The sequence below is a fragment of the Mus caroli genome, unplaced genomic scaffold (genome assembly GCF_978045245.1).
Source record: "Mus caroli unplaced genomic scaffold, Mus_caroli_1 scaffold_12, whole genome shotgun sequence".
Classification (NCBI taxonomy): Eukaryota; Metazoa; Chordata; class Mammalia; order Rodentia; family Muridae; genus Mus; species Mus caroli.
Window position 1 is genome coordinate 111,288,953 of NW_028227267.1, and position 25,747 is coordinate 111,314,699.

Here is a 25,747-nt window from a genome sequence, read left to right on the forward strand (position 1 = left end):
TGATTAATAGCTATCATTCTCAAGGTTTTCTTTTCAGTAGTTTTCATAATTTCCTCTCAGTTTGTTCCCAAAAATATTATGTTAGTAATTTCTCTATGATATAGATGAAATATATATATGTTCATAAAATGTAATAATTATCTGAAATGTTACCCAGGCAGATAATTTAGAAACTACTCTAATTCTATGTACATATGTATAAAGCCATTTACTTGTAATTTACAATATTTACCCTATTCTGCTTCTGGGGTGCTAAGAGTTTAACAATTTTGCTCTGTCATAACTTTCCTACATTGAAAGACTAGCAATTAGAAGTATGTCTAAATAACTTAGAAGTATTTTGGATTATATTAATGATTAACTAGCCTTCAGATTACACAATTCATCCTTTTTATTTCTTCTCCCTTTCTTTGACTAAAGTAATAACTAATCTTCAAAAGGATTAATCAATTTGAAACTTTAATTTTTTAAATTTAACTACAAAACCTAACTATATTATTATTCTTTAAATATAAATATATTTCAGCAATTGGTCATCTAATGCCAAATGGAAAGCCCTGAAAACATAAATAGAGTGATATTTTACAGAGTGATATCATACAGACTGGGCAGGTGATTCTAAGGATTATGTATGTACATACATATGCATCTATGCATGTGGTAACACTAAATATAAAAAAAGGCCAAGACTTTTAAAGACATCAAAGAGAATCTTTCATGATGATTTTGTTGGAAAAATAGAACGAAGAAATATTGTATTTGTATTATAATATCAAAAATGTTTTGTATAAAAATATTCCTTATTTTCATATTTCTTGAAACCATTTTCTTGGTTTTTGGTTACACAATTTTCAGAGAAACCAGCATGTTGATTTTCAAAGTGGCTGCCCATGTTTTCACTCCCATGGATAGTGGAGGAGTGTTGCATTGAACTAGAAAAAACAAAAATCATCCAGAGTGGTTACCCAGACCCAGACCCAGAAAGCCAACCATGCTATGTACTTACTTATAAGTGGAAATTCACTATAAGGTAAAGGGTGATGGTGCTTCAATCCACAGATACAAAGAGGGAACAGAGCAAAGAGGAGTTAAGTGGGACACAAGGATCACCATTGGGGGCAGGTGTGGTTGAAAACAACATATTTATGAAGAGAAAAGAAAATAATGTGAGAAACAACTGGAATCGGGAGACATCTGTAGGTAAGAGGGAAACAGTGCAGTGGAAACTCCATGCAATCTATATGAATTACCCTAGAAAAGACTCCTAATACTGGAGGGCACAGAGCCTGAACTGGGCATCTTCTATAACCAAGCAAGATCTCAGGTGGAAGGAGTGGGACACCAACACACCTACAGTCCCTTTGAAAGCTTGCCAGTAAGGATGACACTTTCAGGCCTATTTCAACTAAATTTTACCCATTTTTTTTTTTGACAAAATTACATGGAAGTCTTCAGCAAAGGTGTCTTACCATCAAGTTTTGGAGGGCATGAAGGAACACTAATTTTAACTGTGGAGGAGACAGGAGCTGTTATGAAGTCAATGTCCCTGGCTTCCTCATGATTCTGCACCTGTGACTTGCCCAACATGATGGTCCAACACTTGGGACCAGGAGGTAAAATAAAACCTGAAGTGAGAAATTTGGTGTCTTTAAAAACATAGTAATGTTGTCTAAATATGTTTTTGTTTTAGTCTCAAATGTAGGATATGGGATTGCATTACATTTTCCAAAGCAGTTAAAGATGATTTATCCTTATCTTTGGCAAGAGCATGATTTCACCAGCTGAGGATAGTTTAAATTTGGAATTATCGGGAACCTAGAGAGCCCCAAGAGCTGTCACTGCTGCTCCCGCTGCTCTTTCTCCTACTACTGCATCTGCTGCTGTTCCAGTGGCAGGTTACTACTGTTTCTGCTTATGGGAGGCTGGTGGTTGGTTAGAGATGTCCTGAGGATGAAGCTTGGACTTGTCCAAAGGAACTCAATGTCACTAATCAACAGGAAGTAGTGTAATGAGATCTATGCCTCCTTTCTCCTCTAACATTCCTTCTCTCCTACCTAAGGTTGGGAAGTTGGAAGGGTAGGTACAGGTACGTTATCATAGTCTTGCATTATAGATGAAAAGAAATATCAGTGAAATAGACCAATATTCTACACTGCTTAGTAGAAACTACCTTTTCTACATACTATTTTCTTCAGGTAGTGAAGAGAAATGTATCCATGTCACTCTCTGCTAGAGAAAACCTTATGATAAAGCTGGACTATAAGACCACTTAATGACTTGAAAGTCTGTAGTATGTTTCCAGTATCTAACATTACTGGACTGAGCATGCTGATGCATTTTCATAATCTTTGTGACAATAATTTCCATATTAAATAATAGAGTAAGTGCTCTCTGGTAACCCACTGCTTGAACTCAACTGAGGCATTTAGACTTGCATGAGTTGAAGGCCACCCTGGTCTTCATTACTAGTTTCAGACATCTCAGGACTGCATAGTGAGAATGGCAAGGCCTCAAGTGGGGAAACTGGGAAACCAACTCAGCCAAAAAACCTTGGACCTACAGTTTGCCCTGTCTATAGAGTAATTTGGGACATGAGACTAGGTGAATTATCAACAAAAAGACAAAAGTAACATCATTCAGCGATGTATAAGCACACATCTAGAGTGCCACAGCCAAAAAATTAGATGAACCTCTGGAAATCCTGCAGAAGGTAGGAAGGAAGGATTGAAGGAACTAGTGAGGTCAGGATCACACCGGGGCATATATTTACAAGGGTAAAAGAATGGAAACAAGGGAGATGGGGGTTCTGACAAAAAATTCCAACCAAATGGCTCGATAGAAAATTAACTCAAACAGATCACTAGTCTTCCTTTATACAAATGATAAGCTGGATGAGAAAGAAAATAGGAAAACAACACCATATTTTAATATATAAACAGTCATAAATAATATAAAAATATCTTGGTGTAGCCATAACCAAACAAGTGAAAAATCTGTGGACAATTACTTCAAGTCTCCGAAGAAAGAAATCAAAGAAAACCTCAGGCAATCTACAGACTCAATGCAATCCCCATCAAAATTCCAACACAATTCTTCACAGACATGGAAAGAACTCGACTTGATATGGAAAATTAAAAGCCCAGGATAGCAAAAAAACAATTCTCAACAATAAAAGAACTTCTCGGGTAATTAGCATCCCTGAACTCAAGCTGTACTACAGAGCTATAATGATAAAAACCACCTGATATTGGTATAGAGAAAGACAGATTGATCAATGATATAGGTTTGAAGACCCAGATATAAGCCCACACACCTGTGGACACTCAGTCTGTGACAAAGAAACCAAATTCAATCAGTGGAAAAAAGGGTGGGTAGGGAAGTGGGGGGCGGTATGGGGGACTTTTGGGATAGCATTGGAAATGTAATTGAGGAAAATATGTAATAAAAAATATTAAAAATAAAGAAAAATTTTAAAAAAAAGCATCTTCAACAAATGGTGCTGGTCTAACTGGTGCTCTGCATGTAGAAGAATTCATATTGATCCATATTTATCTCCTAGTTCAAAGCTCAAATCCAAGTGGATCAAGAACCTCAACATAAAGCCAGATACACTGAATTTGATAGAAGAGAAAGTGAGAAAGAGCCTTGATATCATTGGCACAGGGGAAAATTTCCTGAAGAGAACACCATGGTTCAGGCTTTAAGATCAACAAATGGAGTTGAAATGCTTTTGTAAGGAAAGAACACAGTTAATGGCAAAATGTTAACCACAGATTGGGAAGAGACCTTCACTAACCTTACATATGACAGAGGTCTACTAATATAATAACACATATATGACTTTCCTCTGAGAGGCTCTACCAGTAACTGACTGAGACAGATGCAGATACTTTCAGCCAACCGTGGGATTCATGTCGAGAACCAATATGGAAGAGTTAAGAGGTAGAACTGTAGGAGCTGAAGGAGATTACAAACTCATAAGAAGAACAATGAGGTCAACTAAGCTGGACCCCTCAGAGCTCCCAAAGACAAAGCAAAAACCCAAGGATGACGCAAGGGCTGATTTGTGGCCCCGGGAACATATGTAGCAGAGGACTGCCTTGCATGGCCTCAGTTGAAGAGGTTGCACTTAATCCTGTGAAAAGTTGATGACCCCGGGAAGAGGGATTCTGGTGGAAGTGAGGTGGGGGTGGGTGGGCAAGTGTGGGAGCACCCTCTCAGAGGTCAGAGGGAATGGGATAAAGAACTCAACATGGGACTAGGAAGGGGGGCAACTTCTGGAATGTAAAGAAATAAAATAATTTAATAAAACAAATATTGCAGCATTATGGGGGAGGGTAAGAAGGGGAAAATGCAAATTCTTCTAAACATGAAAATTACATGCCAATGAAATAAATAATTCAAAATATGAGTTTTTCCTTAAAGGAGATGATATATAATGATTTTTTAAACCAATTCAAACAATTAAATAAAAACATGAGAAGATTTAAAAAAGAATGGAAGCAACAGAAGGGAAGAACATTATTAAGAAGCATGAGACAATTACCATTTAAAACTTAATTATCAAACACATTCTTCTAGCTCATTCTAAGTGTTTGGCATTTTGTGATACTCTGCTGGAACATAATTGAATCCGGTAAGAGTGTTTTAGTTTCAAATGACACTAAAGCAAAAAATGTGTGGCTCAAAACATATCAGTATGTTTTTGACACCTAAGAAAGAGGCTATTCTAGAATGTCAGAAAATTGCTCAGGTCCTTTAGTTCTCATTGTCATTTGTTCCTGCCATTCTTAGCATTTTGGTATTTTTAATCATGTGATTGTCATTCTGTGGTTTTAAAATTAGCCACTAGCTCCAGGAGCTTTGTCTAAAAATGAAGTTAAAATAAAGGTGTACATATCAGTGCGAACATTACTTATATGAAAAGGGATAAAGGAAAAGAAAATGGGAAAGATTTCTTTTTATTTATTTCATCAGATAAAGAATTTATCAATATTCCATTCTACTAAGTGGAGGACAGTCTATAGTAGCATGTGTGGGAATCTGGAAAGAATCAATGGCACAAGTGTCAAGGACTTAGTCTTTAGTTTTGTCTAAGTGGAAGGCAGTAAAACATATCTTCCCTTGGGGATATTCAATTGTGGAGCTATACTCTCTATATCTCCCTTTTAGTTTTCAGAAGCCTCAAGGGGAAATGTTTTGTCCGCTAAAAGGTCAAGAGCACAACACACTGCCTTGCAACAGGCTTCAAAAATGGGGATAACTAAGCTTAAAGTGAAACCACATGGGCCAATGTAAATTTGTCATATTAATTCCTTTGCTTGAGATACTTTGTTACAGTAATGGAAAACAAAGTAACAGAAGCCTTGCCAGCATGGACATTATCCTATCTACTTGAACAAAGACAATGAAAATAAACGTCAAGCATTTGTAGAAACTAGATAGTGGTGCAATGTAGCTTCCTACTAAAATGAAGACTGTTCACTGAAAGATGGTAACACTGATACAGGGTGAAGGGGTCACTGAGCTTTATGAAGTTAGGAGGAAGAAACAAATATTTTGATTTTTAAATGAATATTTTGGATCGACAATTGCCAACTCAAAAACCTTGAGTCACCTTGTCAGAGGCAGCTTTAAGTGAGAATGCTTTTGTCTTACTTCCCAGTAGGTAAGTCTAGAAGGCATTTTGTTACAGATTGACATGGGATGGCCCAGCAAACTGGAGGTGACTGCAACCCCTGTGAAAGAAAATTGACCAAGCCATAGTAAGCAAACCAGGAAGCAGGCCTTTTCTTCAATAGCCCCTTCTTCCGTTTCTGCCTTCAGGTTCCAGCCTTAGTTGCTTTCCTAACTTCCCTGTATAACTTAGGACAGCCATATGCTGAAGTAAAGCCTTCCCTCCCTACACTGCTTGGTTCACTCATGGTCTTTATCAAGGGAATACAAAGTGATTCTCAAACACTGTATAACTACTGAATTTTAAGAATGGCAGGAAATCATTTCCTAAGTATCTACAAGACCCTAGGAACTTAATCTCTCATATCAGCAGAGGTGATTAAAGGATACAGATTTAGTGTAATATTTAGAAAGTGTATACACAATTTAAAAAACAGAAAGCAACAAATTCATTGTGGGATGCTCAGTGCCATTTCTTTAGTTACATCACTTAAGATCACAGCCAGGGACTGGCTACACTTACAGATGGTCTTCCCATCTCAATTGACATAATCACAATAATTTGACACAGACATGTCTAGAGACCCATCTCCAGGTGATTCTAAATTTTGTTCAGATGATAGCACTAATCATTACAATGCCCTAATACAGAGGCTATGAATTTTAGGAGTAATTTAGAATACCAAGTATATAAACAGAAAGACAGATGCCTGCATCACTTTCCAACTGATATACCTTTGCCATCTGAAAACACTTATGAGTCTATTCTTACACTTCCAGTTGGAGTTCTTTCTGGGTTTTTCCTGACAACTTTCCCACATTTAGATCTTAGATAGCAATCAAAACTGAGGGTCTTTTTGTGAAGAATTTAGCTACCTAAATATAAGTCAAGTTTTCTCCTTGTATGGTTTGATTTTATTAAAGCAGTTAAACGTGATATTTATTTTAAATAGTTTTGTTTTGCCACCTAGAATAATTCATTACCAATTAGAACTTGGATTTCTTGTCCATCCCACATAATCAACAACTGAACCAGCAAATGATTATGTTAATACACATTTATTATGCTAATATATACTCATTCATTAGCAGCTCCACATGATAGTAGCATATATATTAAAATGTTCAGAAGAACATATTATTTCTAGGAAAATGGATCACTAAAATTATGTAGAAAATAGAGGAGAATATAATGCAATGATTTCACAATAAATTATTTAAAATATATCAACAGAGTTTAACTCATCAATCACCTGATGAATGGACAAATGATAAGTATATTTTCTATTTTAGCATTAAAATATAATATTTAATAGTTATTTCAAACTTTTTTTAAAATAACAAAGTAACTTCTTTTAAATAGGTGGTGTGTGTGTTTGTGTGTGTGCGTGTGGTTTTTTGTTTGTTTGTTCGTTTGTTTGTTTTTTGAGACAGGGATTCTCTATGTAGCCCTGGATGTCCTGGAACTCACTCTGCAGACCAGGCTGGCCTCAAACACAGAAAACCGCCTGCCTTTGCCTCCCACGTGCTGGGATTAAAGGCGTGTGCCACCACGCCCGGTTTATATAGGTGTTAAGATTATGCATATTTTGGTATGGGTGTATATGTATGTGTATATATGTATGTGTACATACATGTGTTCATGTGTACATAGCTACCATTTCTCAATAGTTGGCCACTTTGTTTTGAGAAAATCTATTAGGACTTGGAGGGTAGCTAAATTGTCTTGTTTGTTAGTTCCAAAGATTCTCTTTTCTTCCCCTCCTCAGTGCAGAGATTATAAGCATAGACCATCAGGCTTCAGTTTGGGAGGTAAAACTGGATTCCCAACACTTGCTGTCAAGAAACTTACAGACTGAGTTACATCTCTTACCACAATTTTCTTTTTATGTATCCTTTAGTAACTTTATTATAGTAATTTTACAATTAATCATTTTATGTTTATTTTTTAATGTGCAGTATTGTTATAAAGATATAACTTTTATTTGGGTCTAAGAAATTTTATGTACTATAACTATAAATTCAATCATTGATATTCCTCATTTTTAAGATCTTATGTTTACACAAACACACACACATGCACACACACACACACATTTAGAGCACATTTATCATGAAAACTTTTAAATACCTTATTTGTTTTACTTTCATGATATCTACAGTTCAGTTCTATTATACCTCAAATAAATAATAATAGTTATCTCTTTATGTAATGTAGCTGTGCTAGATATGTTTATTTGTTTTTTTAAATTAAAATGACATGGAGTTATTTGGCAGGGAGAAACTCTGTTGAGAAGATGTCTCCATCCATATTTCCTGAAGATAAGTCTAAAGGGAGATTTTTTTAATTAGTTGTTAATACCTATAGGGCCATTCCATGCATGTTACCACACCTGGCAGGTGTTGCTGAATGTAGGCTAAGAAAGCCATGAAGAGCAAGCCAGTAAGCAAGTTTCCTCCATGGCTTCTACTTCAGTTCCTGCTTCCAGGTTAATGCTCTGAGTTCTGTCCCTGAATTTCTTTGATGATGGAGCATTGTGACAGATATTTTTTCATGGTATGTCATCACAGTGATAGAAAACTAATTGACAAAATGACTTTTTAGGTAATATAGCTTTCCTCTTCATTTTGTCTTGAAAATTTTAATCCTGTTATTTGGCTACTGCTAATCAATAATTATGATATATATGCCTTTGTGAGTGTATGTGTGTGCATGTGTGCATAATAATGAGAACATTTAGTATTAGTACTGCTTATGAATCCATGTGTTTAAGGATGAGTTAAGGATCAATCTAGAATTGAATAACTTTTCTGAGAACACACCCTTCAAGGAAACTAATTCTTCCTCTCTCAAATGCAGTTGACTATCTTTGGTTCTTTATTGACGCCTTTTTAGATTTCTATGATCTATGTTAACATTTATTATTATTTTTTTTACTATGCAGGTATTATGTTGGTAGGTATTTTGTTGATATTTCATGGGACAGCACCTTTGTCATCTCGAGAAGACACTAGCAGACAAATCCTGGTACTTTGGCTCTTAATCTTTGTGATAATTCTCCTTTAATCTTTCTAGAACTTTAGGTGGAGGGTTTTTCTTTTTTTTGTTGTTGTTGTTGTTGTTGTTTTTTGTTTTGGTTTGTTTTTTGCAGATGTATCTATAGGTGCTGACTACCCCATGAACACTTACTTTTCATATCCTGAGAAGTTGTGCACTTTTATAATCTTCTCCATCTCTTGCAAAATGAAGTACATTTGATCATTGATGAAAGCTACTCTTATCTGTGGACATAATGGTAAATATTTAGAGTTAGCTTCAAATTAAATAAGAATATTGAGATGAGCAGGTTTTCTTCTTAGAACTTTGCATTTCCAAGCCATAAATATTTGGGTAGGTTACAGTGCTGGCACAAATACATCCCCTATTGTAGACTTTAATACTAACTAGAAAGCTGTTTGTTACTCCCAAGATAAAAATACCACCCTTTTACCATTGATAAGATCTTGCCAGACTGGTCTTTACTGGATAAGATACCAGGGGAAGTTGTATGGATGATGGAGTTCAGAATAGTTTTTTGGCTTTTTCAGAATTAAGTTGCATTATTTTATACCTAAGAGTAAGTTATTCTATTTTAGTAATGTACATTTGTTGTGATTTATAGATTCTAATTCATTTAGACAGTCTCAATTATTCTTTTATTTTGTAAAAACATTTCTGTTATCTTTAGTAAGGATGGGGAACATTCATGTCTGGTGACTTATTTCTTTTGTGGTTTTCACTTACATTTTCTCACCTTTTATATGATCATTAATTTTTATATTTAAAAATATTGAGTGATTTAAATTTAGCTTCTTAAATATTTAAAGAGTAGTTTCTTGTGTGTGTATGTTAATGTGATATTGTAAGAGCTTGGACATTTTAGTCACGATATTCATCAAACTTTCTTTTTTTTTTTTTTTTTTTTTGGTTTTTCGAGACAGGGTTTCTCTGTGTAGCCCTGGCTGTCCTGGCACTACACTTTGTAGACCAGGCTGGCCTCGAACTCAGAAATCCGCCTGCCTCTGCCTCCCGAGTGCTGGGATTAAAGGCATGTGCCATCACGCCCGGCTGATATTCATCAAACTTTCTTACCAAGGATATTTTGTTTGTAAAATTCATTCCATTCTACATTTTTTTCTTTGCTCTGGGATTGAATTTTCTTTCCTTCGTTTTAAACTCTAAATCTCATTGTCCCTTAAAATTTTATATTAAATGATATGTAATTCATACATCTGAAACTTTTAAACTCAGTATTTTGACTTCCACACATTATAGATTAAAATGTCCATTTTGGATATTCAACTTTTTAATTTAAAAATAAACCAATTTTCAAAATTATTGAACCTGTAAAAGAAGTTACAATTAGGTTGTAGAAAGTTACAGTATGTACAAAACTGAATGTTATAAAAATAATTAAACCTATTATGAATTGATCAACAGAAAGAATCTTTCTCCATGTTCTAAAGTGTTCTGTTAGAACTATTATGGGTTAAGATAACAAATTGGGAATATTCAAAGCAAACAGATTTCAGAGTATTATGAAAGTTAATTGAGCACACAATTATGTCAGCAATAACTTTTTGATTAAATTGGTTCTTCTGAACTTGCCAAGTCATTATGAATCATTAAATCCTCAATCACTTGTGCAAATCTGTATTAACTAGCATCTTTTTTTTTCTTTTCAGTGTCTAATTTTATGCATTAGTTATAATTGTACTGGAGTGTATATAAATGTACCAATCATGGTAGGACAAGAAATGAGGTAATATGTATGAAAGCAATATGTAATTAAATCCAATTTAGACCATTTGTTTATTTTATGAATAACAGACAGACCTAATACTTTAAGCAATAAGCATTTTGATCAAAATGAATAAAGCATGCTTAGAATTACTTTTGATGACTAGCTTCAGCTGTGACTCCTCAATGACTAAAATGCTAGTCATTTTCCTCAATGAATTAAAAGATCTCTGACAGTATCATTTTAAAACTATGTTAAGTCCAAATCTTATGTTATTTTACTCATCCTTTTCAGATAATCATTGCAATATATCTGGAAACAACTCTTAAATGAGGCACTGAAGGGAGGGAGCACCAGTTCAAAAATCAGTGACTCCTTGAATTTTAGGTTGATCATCTGCCTAGATTAAGAAAATTTGTTTAGAAGATTAATTACATCTATTGTCGTCTTTGAATTTTTTAGTTGTACATGTCTCCCATACAATGGAAAATTGATATCTCCCCATATGCAGAATTCATTAGCTACCCATATAATGAATCTGGAGAAATTGTTCAATGCATAAAAGCAAGGACTCTGCAAGCATGAGGACCTGAGGACGACTCTCCAGCACTCCTGGAAAGAACTGAGCATGGTTCTGTGTGCTAGTGATCCATATTTGAAATGGTAGGGCAAGCTGACCACAAAAGTCTGCAAGACAGTCAAATAGAAGCAATGAAGGCCTAGGACAGGGAGCTAGCCTAGCACGACCCACCTGCCTGAGTAGATCTTGGGGAGCAGACTATGCATGAGATGACTTAACTGGTGTCAACACATGAGCTAGGCAGGGCACTACAAGGACACTCTTGCAAAGACCCCAGAATAGAGACCTGGCAGCCACTAAGAGGAGCAAGTAAGTGGTGGAGAGATGAATAGGAAGAGAAACAGAATGATGTAGGCATAATGAAAAGAGGCAGAACCAAAGACTCAAAGGTAGTGAGGAACAGATTGATGTGAGTAGCTGGTGATGCCATACGGGACTGTGGTGGGATCCAGGCCTGAGCTGCCACTAGGATCCACTTCTGGGTTCATGGCCCTGAAGCATCAAGGGTTTGTTTACTACCAATGGCTAGGGAGACATCCCTGGGTCTGGGTGTTGATGTCTGTGTGGTGTGCATAACTGGGTCCACCCCTTACCTGGGCAATCAGTTGATCTGGCCCTGGTCTTAGAGCTGGTCCTGCCTGTCCCAGCTACAGTACTCAGAAGAGTGGCTAGTGCATTGCAGGTAGTTGCTCATGTGCCAGCCCAGAGGACATGAGTGGGGGAGCTGGTCCTGCTACTCACCTCCTGTGTGCTGGCATTGACCCTACTCCCTCCTTGATCCTCACCACCTATGCAGGTGGGGCACCTGGGATCAAAAGAGCAGGAGAGCTGGTCCTGCCCCTCCAAGTGCTGCAGCACTTGAGACAGTGGGCCCTGTACCTTGACTGGGCAGCAGGGTAGAACCTGCCTTGGTTGTAGGTATTGCTTGTGAGCCAGCTCAAAGTGTGTGAGAAAGGAAGAGCCAACTCTCTGATCAGCTCAGATACCTCTCAGGCCCAGATCCAGGGATTTGAATTGATTCACTCCAATGTCTACTTCACTGATGACCTGCTGGAGTGTGTGAAAGGGAAGATACAAAACTACATGGATCTCCATAACACAGGGCAACAACAAATTGTCTGAAAGGAGTCCCGAGTAGCTGAACCCAGAGGTATTATACCAGACCAACATGCCATTGCAATGAACATTTGCAAGCAAAGTAGTGTGGACTAAAGGGCATACTGTGGGACACACTGTGACACACTACAGCTTCCAAGATGATTTTTTTTCCTCTGTTGGGGAGGGGGATATTGCAAGAGTGGAGAGCAGGTATGAGAAAACCAGGAGATAAGTGACACTGAGGTACATGATGTGAAATTCACAAAGGACCAGGAAAGAGTTTTTTTTTTCTTTGTAAAAGAATAAAAAGTAAAGAAAAGGAAATTGAGACCTAATAAGACTGTGAAGATGACAAGGACCCCTTCAGGAAACTTCTAGGTTTTCTATTAGTAGTATCTGTACAGCTTACTTCTCTTTTGCTATTTTAAATCACCCTGACAAAATCAACTCAAGGAAAATGATGCTTTTATTTTTTATCACAATTCAAAGTTTCACCCATCACAATAGAAATAGATAGGCAGAGGTGCTGACATAAGCTTTTAATTCCTGCAATTGGACAGAAGCTAAAGACAGTTAGATCTCTGTGAGTTTCAGGCCAGCCTGGTCCACATAGGAATTTACAAGACAGCCAGCAAGTCTCAAACCAAACAAAACAAAGCAAAACAAACAAACAAACAAACAAAACAATAAATCAAAACAAAATCTAAGCCAAAAAAAAAAAAAAGGAAACAAAACCAAACAATGAGAAAAGTTCAGTATTCTCAGTAAAGAGGAGGTAGACTGATTCTTGTATTCAGCTTTCTCTGTCCTCTTCAGACAGTCTAGGACCCAAACCCAAACAATGACCCCAGACAAGATCAGTCTTCCCACTCATTAATAGAGTCAAGGTATCTGTCATAGATGTCCTCACAGGTGTGAGAGGGAGTTTCCAAGATTATCTTCCAGAGGATTCTGCATTCAGTAGATTCTAGGTCCCATAGACCAAAATAAGGCATAAAAGAAAATCTGTTTAAAATGTCTTCCAGTTCAAGTTGCCAAGTGTGATTATATAAGTGTGGTAATTAGGGTGTGCAATGGAAAAACAACTGTGCCATCTACTGAGAGAATTAGCTAGCTCCAGGTCACCAGCAGGCATTTCTCCAATGCCTATTCAAGATGAATTCCAAGCCATGTTGGTTTTGTTTGTTTGTTTGTTTGTTTTTGTTGTTGCTGTTTTCCATAGCTCATGGTTGGTGTAGGGCCTGTAAGAGACCATATGCAGTGGATACTGTCATGTGCAAAGTTGTCAGTAAGTCTCTCAGGATACACAGGAAAGTGGAAACCCATTTTCACATGAGCATTACATTGCTTGGCCTTGCTTTTATTATGAGTCATTTGACTCTTAAAGAGAAAAGGATGTGGGAGAGTGGTCAAAGCCACTGTTACCTTAGTTACCTAAAGGGGACAGCTCAAGAAAGCAAGCTGTATTTAGAATTGTGTAGGTGGATGATTATCTCTACCATTGAAAAGTGAGCTTAAATTAAGCATTAGCCAACTGTAAGAACAGACGCCTACACCTACTGTGAATGTCATCAAGAAGCAATAGATGATACCCAGGAGAGAAACTGGTCATTCAAAAGCTGTCTTGTCTTGTCTTGTCTTTTCTTTTTTCTCTTCTCTTTTCTTTTTCCTCTCTTTTCCCTTTCTTTCTTTCTTTCTTTCTTTCTTTCTTTCTTTCTTTCTTTCTTTCTTTCTTTCTCTCTTCCTCCCTTCCTTTTTTTTTGCTTTCTCTCTTTTGTTTTTTCTTGCTTGCTTGTTTTTTATTAATTTATTATTTTATGTGCATGTACAGAATACATGACTAAATATATTCATACATATGTGCACACACATTTGTGGCAATGTATGTGTATATGTGTGTACATAATGGCCAGAGATTAATATCAGGTGGCTTTCATTTTTTTTCTGTCTTAATTTTAGAGACAGGATTTCCCACAAAGAGAAATCCCTGATTTAGACCGTTTGGTGAGTGATAACCCAGTATAAACCTGTCTTTGCCTATTTATCTCTGGGAATATGCCACCACATCTGACTTAGTGTCTGGGTGCTAGAAATCTTCCAAGTTCACTTGGTATTCCAACATCCCAACTTAGATAGGGAAAATCTCACAAGCTACATGCCTAGGTAAAGAATTACAAGCGTTAGCAATTAACAACTGCTAAGAGAGTGAGAGAAAGAAAGAGAATTTGTTTTATCCTAAGACGATACTCAGTTGACTATCCAAATCCAAGTAGTCAGCCCTTGAAACCTATATATGCAGACAACAATAAAGAAGGTCAGTATGTTTTATTTATACATTTTTCATAATATATTGCATATTTATATTATATATAATATTTATGAACAATAATTATAGAAGAAGCAGAAAAATTTGGGGAAGCCTGGCATGTGAGGGGTAAGAGGAAAGAAAGGGAGGGGGAAGTTTTATAATTTTAATTAAATAGCAAAAGATAAGTCTCCTTACTTGTTTCTTCTTTGCATTTCTCACTGAGTTATTATTTTAATTTTCTGTGCTAAAGTGTCATTGTGTCTATAAACACTGAAATCTCATTCTGCCATTTTTGATAAAAAAAAAAATCCTGCCTCATGCTTCATTCTTTTCATTAGAAGGAAACCACTTTCAGGATTTTCTCAGAATTTTCTCTTTGTTCTTTTCTCCAAGGTGATTTTTAATATATATATATATATATATATATATATATATATATATATATGAAATATTGAATAAAGTTGATGAAAAATATCCACTATCTCTCCAGATTTTTGCCTTTGTTTGGTGGTAAGAACGGTAAGGTTGTGTGAACCTCTTCTCTCAGTACCTTTGAATTATATCATACACAACTATTAACCGTGGTCATGTGGGGTATAACACCTGACCAAATCTTATTATTCCTGTCTGAAACGTGCCTTTTTTAAAATCAAAATCTTCCCTTCTGCTGTAACTCCCTCTGTCTCTAAGCCACTGGCATCAGATCTACTTTGGGTTTCTCTGAAGTCAGAATCGGCATATGATTGAAAGCAGTTGGTATGTGAATTTCATTATCTGGCACACATCACTTACCACCATGTACTTCCTTCCCATTCACTTGTCAAAAAATTTTAAAAATATACATCTTTTTCATAATATGTGAAGGGATGTATTACAAGCATGTATACAATAGGTGGAAATATAAGTTAATATAGCCATTTTGGAAAATTGAAATTCCCAAATCAACAAGAGCTATTATTATAAATTCCAACAAACCACTTCTATCTATAGACAACAGGACTGGAATCAAACACTTGAAGATTTATTTGTGCCTCCGTGTTTATTTTAGTACTGTTCATGGTAGCTCAGTATGGAGATACCTGAGTGTTAATCACTGAATGAAAGAACAGGAAAATGGGATACAGTGATTCGTCCATCAAGGAACTCTTAAATTGTAGTCAGAAAACATGGTTCCATGTCCATGTACGGAAGCAAGAAAGGGTGAGAAAAACTCTCTACCATGAGAAATAGGCAAGGGTAAAAGAAGAGTCAGATGCAGACATTTAGACCCAACCAATGGACAGAAGCTGCTGACCCCTGTGGTTGGATTAGGGGAAAGCTAGAAGAAGCTGAGGAGGAGGAGGACCCTGTAGGAGGCCCAGCAGTCTCAATTTTGCTAGACCCTGGAAATCTCTCAGATACTCCAACATCAACCAGGCAGCATACACCAGCTGATATGAGGCCCCCAACACATATATAGCAGAGGACTGCCAGGTGTGTGTTCAATCAGAGTTGATGCACCTAACCCTCAAGAGACTGGAAGATTTAGGGAGTGTAGAGGTCTGGTGGGGTGAGGGTTGGGGGGAGGGGCATCTTAATGAAGACAGTGGATGGGGAGAAGGTATGAGATGTGGAACAGTTGGAGTGTGGACTGGGAGGGGAATAAAATCTGGAGTTTTAAGCAAATAAACAAATAAATAAATATCTGGCCTAACATTTTTCTCTATCTCTGCCTTTGTCTCTCTGTTGCCTGGCTCTACCCTCCCTCCTCTTCCACTCAATGTGTATATGTGCAGATGCATGTGTACTCCCCTACACACTCCTGTGTGTGTAAGTGCATAGGCAGACTGGAGGGCAACCTGGGATAGAGTTCCTCACACACAAAGTCCTTGTTTTTTTAGACATATTATCATACTGCACAAGCACTACCAAGCACTATATAAGTTAAACTACTTGCCCAAAAGTCCAGAAACCTAACACCTCTGCTTCCCCTACTGTAGGATTACAAACAAACATCTCCATGCTCAGCTTTCTCATTTGGGACCCAGGGATCAAACTCCAGTCTTTATATTTGTATGTCCAGCATTCACTGACTGAGCCTTTCCAAGTGTTACTGTTGTTGGTTTTTCTTTTTTTTTTTTTAGCCATAACATTTGAAGTACTTCTGACTACTTAAAAGCAGAAAAGTAAAGTTGAATTTAGTGCAGCAGGACTGCAGGATACTTGGCAAGACAATACAAGGGGATTATAAATTCAAGGCTTGTCTGGGCAATTTGCTAAGACCTTGGCGCAGGAAAGATGAAAAAAATAAAAGTGCCTCAGGGCACAGCTGACTGCTGATACATTTGCCTACCAAGTATAACGCTACAGGTTCAGTCTTCAGGCGGACAATGAAAAAAAGTAGCACATTGCACTAATAATGTGTTAATTAATATTCTTATGTGACGATTTCAAAATAGTTACATTTAATTATTCTGTTCCTCTATATTTCCTGTGCTATCTTTTGAGAATCACCTTCTCTGTATCTTCATTACAGCTAACTGCCCAGTTGAGCTTGGTGTTTATTATTTCATTTCATTTTGGCTTTAGTTTTAGTGTCTGAATCATGGTCTCCCTTCAATTACCTATTGCCTTAGATAGAACAACTCTGAATGTCAGAAGTTCAAAACAATCTTTTTTTTTTTTGCAATATGTAATTTTTGGATCAATTTACTTCTTCACCAACACTAATAAGAAATGATACTGAGTTCCATTTTATCATAAAAATTGCAGACAAATAAATAGAACTAGAAAATAGCATCTGGATTGAGGTATCCCAGACACAGAAAGACAAACATGATATATATATATATATATATATATATATATATATATATATATATATATTCACTTATATGTGGGTGTTAACTGCTAAGTCAATGATAACCAAGCTATAATCCATAGAACCATAGAGGGTATCTATAGAGTAAGGGACTAAAAGGAACAGTTCTTGTTAGGGAAGGAGATATAATAGACAAGATAGATAGTGACAGAAGATGGCAGGTCTAGAATGGAAGGAATGCGTGGGGAGAGGGAGGGGAGAAGATGTGTCAGGTCAGAAATGGTCTTGGGAAGGGTGAAATGACATGGTTCTGGCCACTGGGTCAGGACCAACAGGGCATGGACCTCCACGATTGGCAAATACTGGTGTTTATATAATAGCAAACATTTTTTTTATGTTTCTCCTTTAGGGGATATCCTCCCTGTTAATGTTAATGACTGCATGAGACTCTGGAACAACAAGAGCTCAAGATGTAAAGGTGTGGTTAATGTCTCAGCAAAATGGTAAACACTTGGACTTTTAGTACAGACCTTAAAGCTGTGTAACTATGGAAACAGTTCTACACTATATAATTGCTCAACTATGTAAGATGCAGGATCCAGCCTGAATTCAATGAGGGCCTTCACAGGACTGTCATAGCAAAGGCATCTGCATTATTGAGCCAGATTCTCAGACAGACTCAAAGGCAGGGAGATATGAAGGCAGGCTGATTCCTGAGTTCAGGGTCAGCCTGGGACACAGAAAGTCAATGTCCAGGCATGGTGGAAATGGTAATTTCAGGATGGGGCCCCACCTACCTAGCTTATCATCTGTGATTAGAAGGTAGTCAGATCTCTGCATTCTTTTGCAATGTTAAAATAAATTGTGCTTACTGTCTACTAAGAATTACTGGGTCATGATTTGCTGAGTCACAGGATAATCAAAGGTGAATCTGGAATAAATGGCTGGATTGATATGTAAAAGACCAGGCTTAGATCTGCAAGAGATGAGCTATCCAGATATATATATATTTAGTGGGGCGGGGGGGGGGAGGAGGAGGAGAGGGAGAGGGAGAGGGAGAGGCAGAGAGAGAGAGGGAGAGGTAGAGGGAGAGAGGGAGACAGAAGGAAAGGGAGAGGGGAAGGGAGAGACAGAGGGATAGGAAGAGAGAGACACAGCTGTCTGGAAAACTGTCTTGAGCAGAACACAGGTTGTCAGTGTGGACCAATATCTTGAGTTGATGTTTTCTCTGTTCTTAGACACCCCTTCTCTTAGAACCCCAATCCAAGCATGGCAAAGTTGTTGTGGGATAAACTTTTAAACATAAATAATTTTAGAAAAATAATTCACTGCTATTGCTTGAATCCCACAGAGAAGGGGAATGGAGAGAGAAAACTAGGTTGAAGAAAGGGTGGGAAGGGGACTGAAGTGATCAAGTGGGGAGGACAGAGGGAGAAAAAACTGGAATTGGTGACATAAATATCTGGAAGGAACTAGAAATCTAGAACAAGAAAAACTTCTTGAAACCTATGAGGGTGTTCCCTAGCTAAGACTCCTAGCCATAGATGATATGGAACCTGAAATGTCTACCTCCTGTGAACCATCCAATGGAAACTTTTTCCATCCAATAGAAAGGTGGAGACACCAAACCACGTATAAACCTTGTGAGACAGTATACCAGAGGCTTTCCATGGAGATCTCTGGCCCAGCCTGGTTTGAGAGTTCTGGTGAATGGAAGTGAGTGGGGGCAGGGAGGGGCGGTCTCTTTCACCACTTCTGCTGCTGCCCTTGGCTCCACCTCTGTTGTTTCTGCAGTGCCTTCCAGCTTACTCCTTTACTCCATGGAGCCCTGCACTGAGTCAGGTGGGACTGGGCTGACTAAAGGCCGGCTAGCCAGTGCAGCAGAGCTTCAGGAGGCTCTTTGGGAGAGCAGACCTCTTCTCAAGTGTTACAGCTCTTTTGACAGAAGGCTCGGATGACAAAGTAATTCTTACACACCTTTAGTCCTTCCAGGTAGGATTCTTGTATACAGTTTTGTGGTGGGTAAGGGTCTGACAATATGGACTTCTCATTGGTTTGGTCTGAGAGCTTTGGGGAAACCTTATTTGCATATGGGGAGACTTGTAGCTGCTCCTACTTGACTGAAGGCCACATACATCTATGGGGTAGGGTGGGGAAGTTGTGGGAGGCTGTAGCTACAGGACAGGAGCCAGGGACCCAGGAGGCTTGGCTGAACACCTGCTGTTCCCTGCAGGTAGAAGTCACCACCTATCAGATCACTGGGGTTCTAGACCTTTGATGGACAGGGAACCAGGCTGTGTATAGCCCACCTGCCCACAAAACCTTTGACTCACAATTTTTCATACCTACAAGATGTGCAGGAATAAAGAAGACACAGAAAATGAGTGAGCAGACAAACAGTGACTGGTAAAACTTTAGACTGATAGCATTAGAGAGAGCCTACCCTTGATATTAGAGAAAGCCTACCTTTGATATCATTAATTATATTCTCCTATACTTACAGACAGGAACCTAGTATAACTTTCCTGTGAAAGGCTTTCCCTAGTAGCTGATGGAAACAGATGCAGACAAACATTAGGTAGAGCTTGGGAAAATCTTGTGAAAGAGGAGGAGGAAGAATTGAAGGAGCCAGAGGAGTTGAGGAGACCATAAGAATATTTACAAAATGAAATATCCTGAGCCCAAAGTGGCTCACAGAGACTGACCTGCCAACCCAAAAGCATGCATAGAACAGACCAAGGCCCCCTACACATTTATAACAGAAATGAAGTTTTGTCTTCATGTCAAACCACTAACAGCTGGTACAAGGGTAGCCCCTTTCCACAAACTGAGGTGCTTTCTCTAGCTTCAATAAAAGAAGATGCACCTAGTCCTAATGCAACGTGATAACATTTTCATGGGAGGTCTCTTCTTCTCTAAGGAGAATGGGAGGGGGGATGGAGGGAGATACTGGGAGGAGAGGAGGGGAAGCTGCAATTTGGAAGTAAAGTAAATAGATAAATCAGTTCTAAAGTATTCATATCTGTTGGGAATGGTTGCCTTCTAGCTGTTTCCAAATGCATGGTGTACTCATCTGCTACTTTGCAACTCGCTTCCCTCCCATCCCATATTTAAGAACAGACTGTCTATAGATAAGGGGAATCAAACTGTACTCTAAGACAAACATTTACTCTAATGAGCAGTGGCAACTTTCTCAGTGAATTTAATAACACACACAGTTTATCACTGTGGTGGAGATGATAGGGATTCACAGGTATGCTCGTTTTGTTCATTTGTTTGTTTGTTTGCTTAGGGATTTTCTTTCTTGGACTAATACTTTCAGTATCTAAGGGAAGTTTTTCATTGTGGACAAATCTCATTTATCAACTCTATTGGTTACTCTGCAATAATTGCTATTTGAATTTAAACTGTCCACCACTTATTTATTTATTGTTTATTGTAGCCTGAGTAATTAGTAAGCCATAACTGAGCCGTGTGTACTAATCTCATTTCTTCTTGGGATTCCATGTCATTTTTATTAAAAAAAAATCTAAAATTTCCATTACAGTGTTTGAAGCAGACTAGGTAATAGCAATCATTTCTGTAATTGATTAAGTGTTTTATCCAACCTTTGCATTGTAAAGTGCCTACCTATCATGGTGGCCATAACCCTGACATGGTTCATAACTTTATGATTCATAAAGAAGTTATATTGGTGATGAAAATATCATCACCTTAATGGTTCAAATACTTTCAACTATGTTCACAACACTATCTGTGGTGGTTTGAATGAGACTGGCCCTCAAAATCTTATAAATTTGCATGATTTGTCCTCAGTAGATGAGCTATCAGGGTGGGATTAGGAGGTGTTCTAGGACGTGTGACTCTAGGGCTGGGCTGTGAGGTCTCAAAAGCCCCTGCTAGACTCCTATACTCTCTTTCTCTCTCTCTCTCCTTTCCCCTTCCTCCCTCTCTCCTTCCCACCCCCTCTCTCACTGCTGCCTATAATTATTTATCCAGATCAGTTCCTACCTGCTTGCCTTCATGGTTTCTTCCATGATGGTAATAGATTAACCTTCATGAAACTATCAGCAAGCACTCGATTAAATTCTTCTCTTTATAAATGTTGCCTGAGTCATGAAGCCTTGTTATGCAAAGGAACAATGGCTAAGACATTGTCCAACTAATAAATTATTTCAAGATTAGCCTCTGATTTCTATTAGCAAATAGTCCCTATGGAGTAGGAAATTTCACCCTACTTTCCTATGTACGGTGTCTTGTGCTAAAAGGCTAACTGAGATTTGCAGGGATCAAAGCCAGTATTTTCTAGATAGTGGCAATGTAAGAAAAATCTTAATTTTTCTTTGAATGTATAAAACATATTTTCATGCCAAACATTTTTTTCTTTGCAATCTTAAAAGTATATGTAAAGATCACACTCAAATTTCAACTCCAAGAAACCATTAACTTCCTTGATGATCCTCTATTCAATAATTTGGTTCATAAGAAATGATTTTGTAGGTTTCATTTTCAGAGTGTCAGCAAGAGCTATCAGATATGAAGGGTTTAATTACCATAGCTGTATGGATCACAGCTCAGAATTTAGGGGTGACAATAAAAAACTTCACAATTAAATTACAGCAGCAGAAAATGTATCACATTTGAAAATATTAAAGGAATACTGTTTATAAGAAAACATCTTATTAGATTGAAATTAATTTTCAGTCAAATTAGACATTTGTTATGTTTTCTACTAAATGACTTTTGAAAGGACCTGTAAAAGTGAATAATATTTCTACATACAACCATGCAATTAGGGACTTAATTGGGATGTCTCCACAAAAGGAGACAACAGCTTTCTTTATTAAATTATTAACTTGTGAATTGAACAAAAATGACACTCTCTCATCTCCTAGTATATTTCTTAAGTAACATGAGTAGCAATTTTCCTACAAGTAAAGGCAGATAAACCATTCCTAAAGAAACATGAATGAATAGCATAAGTCACAAATTTTGCATAATAACTGTCCAAGTGTGCACCACTTTGCTGTGCTCCACATGCGATAGTTTATTAACTGTGGTCTAAACCTGCCCTGTCAATCTCTATGCCTGTTGTGTCTGGCTAGTTGTACAAGATTGTTGAGTTTAAAATATTTTGTTGTTTCATTATGATGGCATTTACAGGGTTAAATAAGTATCCATGTAACTACGCTAAATTTTAGCTCTAGGTCTAGAAAGTCTATACTAGAAAATCCTGTCCTTATAAGGAAATTATGTCAATGTTTGGATAATTGACCTTTTGAATTGTTAACCTAGTCATTAAGGATATCAATGTCTCTAACATTATTCATTCCTTTCTTAAATAATAACTTCAGAGGCTTGACATCTGTTTTGTCAATCATTACAATGAGCTACAACCCTGTCTTTAAGTCAACAGTAGCATCACAAACATTAAATATAACAATGGCATCACATTAGATTCATAAGATGTCAGAAGCTAAACCCATTCTGCAGATGGAAATATTCATTTCCAATGATTAGTTACATCATGGGTATATTGTTATATGATGTGATTTTAATCTTCAATGCCAACATAACTGGATTTTGAATTACCTAGAAAACATACTGTTGTTTTGTCTGAAGGATTCATTTTAGAGACATTTACCTGAGCAGGGACACTCTACTCTGATTATCAGTGCCAACTTCCTATTGTTTAGTGTCCTGGAATAACTGTAAAAGGTCAATTCTTGGTCATTTCCTTTCTGCTTTCTGCCCCTACCCCCTACAGAGTATTTTTGTCACCATTGATTGCATCATGCTTTTTACTTCATGATGGTCATTACCTTCTCACACTGTGAGTAAAATCAATCCCCTTCATATCTGTTTTTAAACAAACCTTAGGGTAGTATGACAAGAAAAGTCACTAGTATATACATATATATTTTTTCAATTATTAGGGTTTGTTTTTAAAAGAAAATAGTGAATTTGCTCATATGAAATCAAGGTGAGTGTACAAATTAAAGTGCAACCTTAGTTCATTTTATTGAGTAAAAGGAAACAATAATCACTTGTGGGATACACATAAGTCACTAAATTTGAAAGATAAGATAATGCAAATGTGTTCTTGTAGAGCTAATGAATCAGAACAATTAGGTTCTAGGCAACGTAGAAACTGAACAAAGACAGTTCACTCCAAAGTATGCCCTACAGAAGACTCAATAGGTGGATGTATTAAGTAATCCCAAACTAGTGATCACAACTTTACAAAGCTTTTAAATCACACACTCATTGTAAACCCTTAACAAGGCTTAGCAATTTAATTTTGATAATCTAATATTAATGACTTCCATATTAAATTGCAATTTCATTTAGTCAAATTGACACTTGATTTGTAATTAAGTAAGTATTTATCCTTAAATGATTACAACCATATACACAATTACATACCAGGGAACTTAAATCACTCACTTTAAATACCCTGGGGAAATCAAAAGGTTTAAAGACAAATTGTTATAAAAGGCTTCCTATGAGGGGCAAATGGATGTGAGAGATTGCTGCTGCGAAAGACCAAGGGAAGCTAAAAATACACATTAAGTATAATTTATTCCTATTGATAGTTAAACTTGCATTAAGATGAAACCTATTTGATATAAAAATATCTTTATACTTACTTTACTTGTGGTATACTTTATGTGTAATCAATGGTCTATCAAGGCACTGCTGAATTCATGAATTCATGATTTTATTTGATAAATTATCAGATGATTAAAAATGATTTGAATAAAAACCAACTACAAATGAAATTGCAACTTTAAGATCTCAAGTGTCTGGTTATTTACAACTTCTTTTTGCAAACAATAATCTACACAACAGGAGGGTTTTTTTAATGTCACAGAAAAGTTTGTGCTTGCAAAAAACTTCTTATTCTTTTTTTTTGTCTTTGTAAATCCCAACTAAAAAATAATATAGTATCTTCATAACCTCTTTCTCACTTTCTTTGTTATTACTTCCTGGTAACCTTTTACGTTAAAAGTACTTCTCATGATATTTCATATTTCTTCAATAGCTTTTTGGGTGTAACTTCTTCAAATTTTTCTAGTATTCTAGGATTTGAATCCCAGGGTTCCAAATGCCTGGACACATCAAGTCCTTTTGCACACTAGACTTGAAATTCAAGATGGTTTGTCTCATTTATGGCTTCATTGTCATTTTATTCTCATTCTTATCCATATGCAACACATTTACATTTTTTCTGGAATTTTTACACAATTCTATTTCATCTCATCCTGCTCTGCTTTTCTGAGTTGTTCAGTATTTCTTTCCATGATATGCTAAATTATTGTTTCAGGAATTCTTGTATTTTTTTCTTAAGAGTATAAAGAAGATGTCTTGAAGTAATGTCCCAGGCTCTGAGGTCTGTAATGTCTAATCATTGTTGTTTTCTTCTGATCATGTAACCATGGGTTGATCTTTGTAAGACAAGGTCTATTATAATAGCATTGCCATTCTCCACTGTATTCTCCTTGACTGTCCCCCACTCTGCGGCAAGCAGGGGTCATGCTGAAATCTGCCTCTGTTCTGTACTTCTTCCTTCTCTGTTTCATTAAATTTCCCTTCAGGCTCAAGATAGAAGGCAGGTGACTGACAGATATGCACAACTTTCTCTTACTCTGTATACAAAAGTTACTCTTCATAAACCCCAACCCTCATGGCTTCTTTTCATCCCACAGAATTCCTAAAGACTGCACCTCTGAAGAACTATTAACATAGGAATGTGTAGATTAAGTTCCCAAGTCAGGAATTATTGGAGGACACATTGAAACTTTAGTATATACTTCAGGTTGTAAACTTTAACTGATCATGTTCACAAGAAGGGCAATCGGGCTGTGCATTGAAGTATAGGTTCTAATATTTTATCCACTTAGTGTATTGATTCATCATTTCAGGCTTAAGGTATCACTGACTACAGCTAGTTCTGGGGTGAAGGTCTCTAAAGGTCAGTGTCTCCTGAAAATAATTTACAAACAAAAGAAAAAAAGTAATAATCAGGCTATAGCTTTAAGAATCTTAAAGCTCTATATAGATTTTCTTATTATTGAAAGAAAACTATACTTGAGATGGAAAATAAGATACTGATATTTGTAACCAAAAGCCAAATGTAATGCGGGATTAAGGTGTAGGTACTCAGATAGTTCTCAAGAGGGTTGGTTTGCTCAAATAGCTATAATCACTTCCCTTAGAGATTTTCTTCAGACTTTATACCCTTCAAAGTTCAAGGAGAGTAAAATTAATTTTCTTCATTTTTTTCCTGCAATGTCACTAGGACTCACTAGTTGAACAAAATTAGTAATTGTTAATGATGAACATCTGTCCCACATGTGGGTGAAACACCTGAAACACTTTTGGCCATTTTCTGATAATGATTCCTCATGAAGGTGAATGTGAGCAATTGAGTATCAGGAGATATCTGAGTGGTTGATACTAAAGAAAATTATAATTATTTTCATATATAGTATGACTTAATT

At 36.9% G+C, this 25,747-nt stretch overlaps 1 long non-coding RNA gene across 2 annotated transcripts in view; it reads right to left on the reverse strand.

Annotated features, from left to right (window-relative positions):
* Positions 1–5,513: 5,513 nt before the first annotated feature.
* The window catches only part of LOC147001943 (uncharacterized), a 52,892-nt gene continuing 32,658 nt past the window's right edge, over positions 5,514–25,747 (reverse strand). For both annotated transcript variants that reach the window (XR_015044757.1, XR_015044758.1), the window contains exons 3-4: positions 8,867–8,958; positions 5,514–5,738 (exon numbers count right to left, since the gene is read on the reverse strand). This is a non-coding gene — a long non-coding RNA (uncharacterized LOC147001943). The remainder of the gene's footprint in view (positions 5,739–8,866; positions 8,959–25,747) is intronic.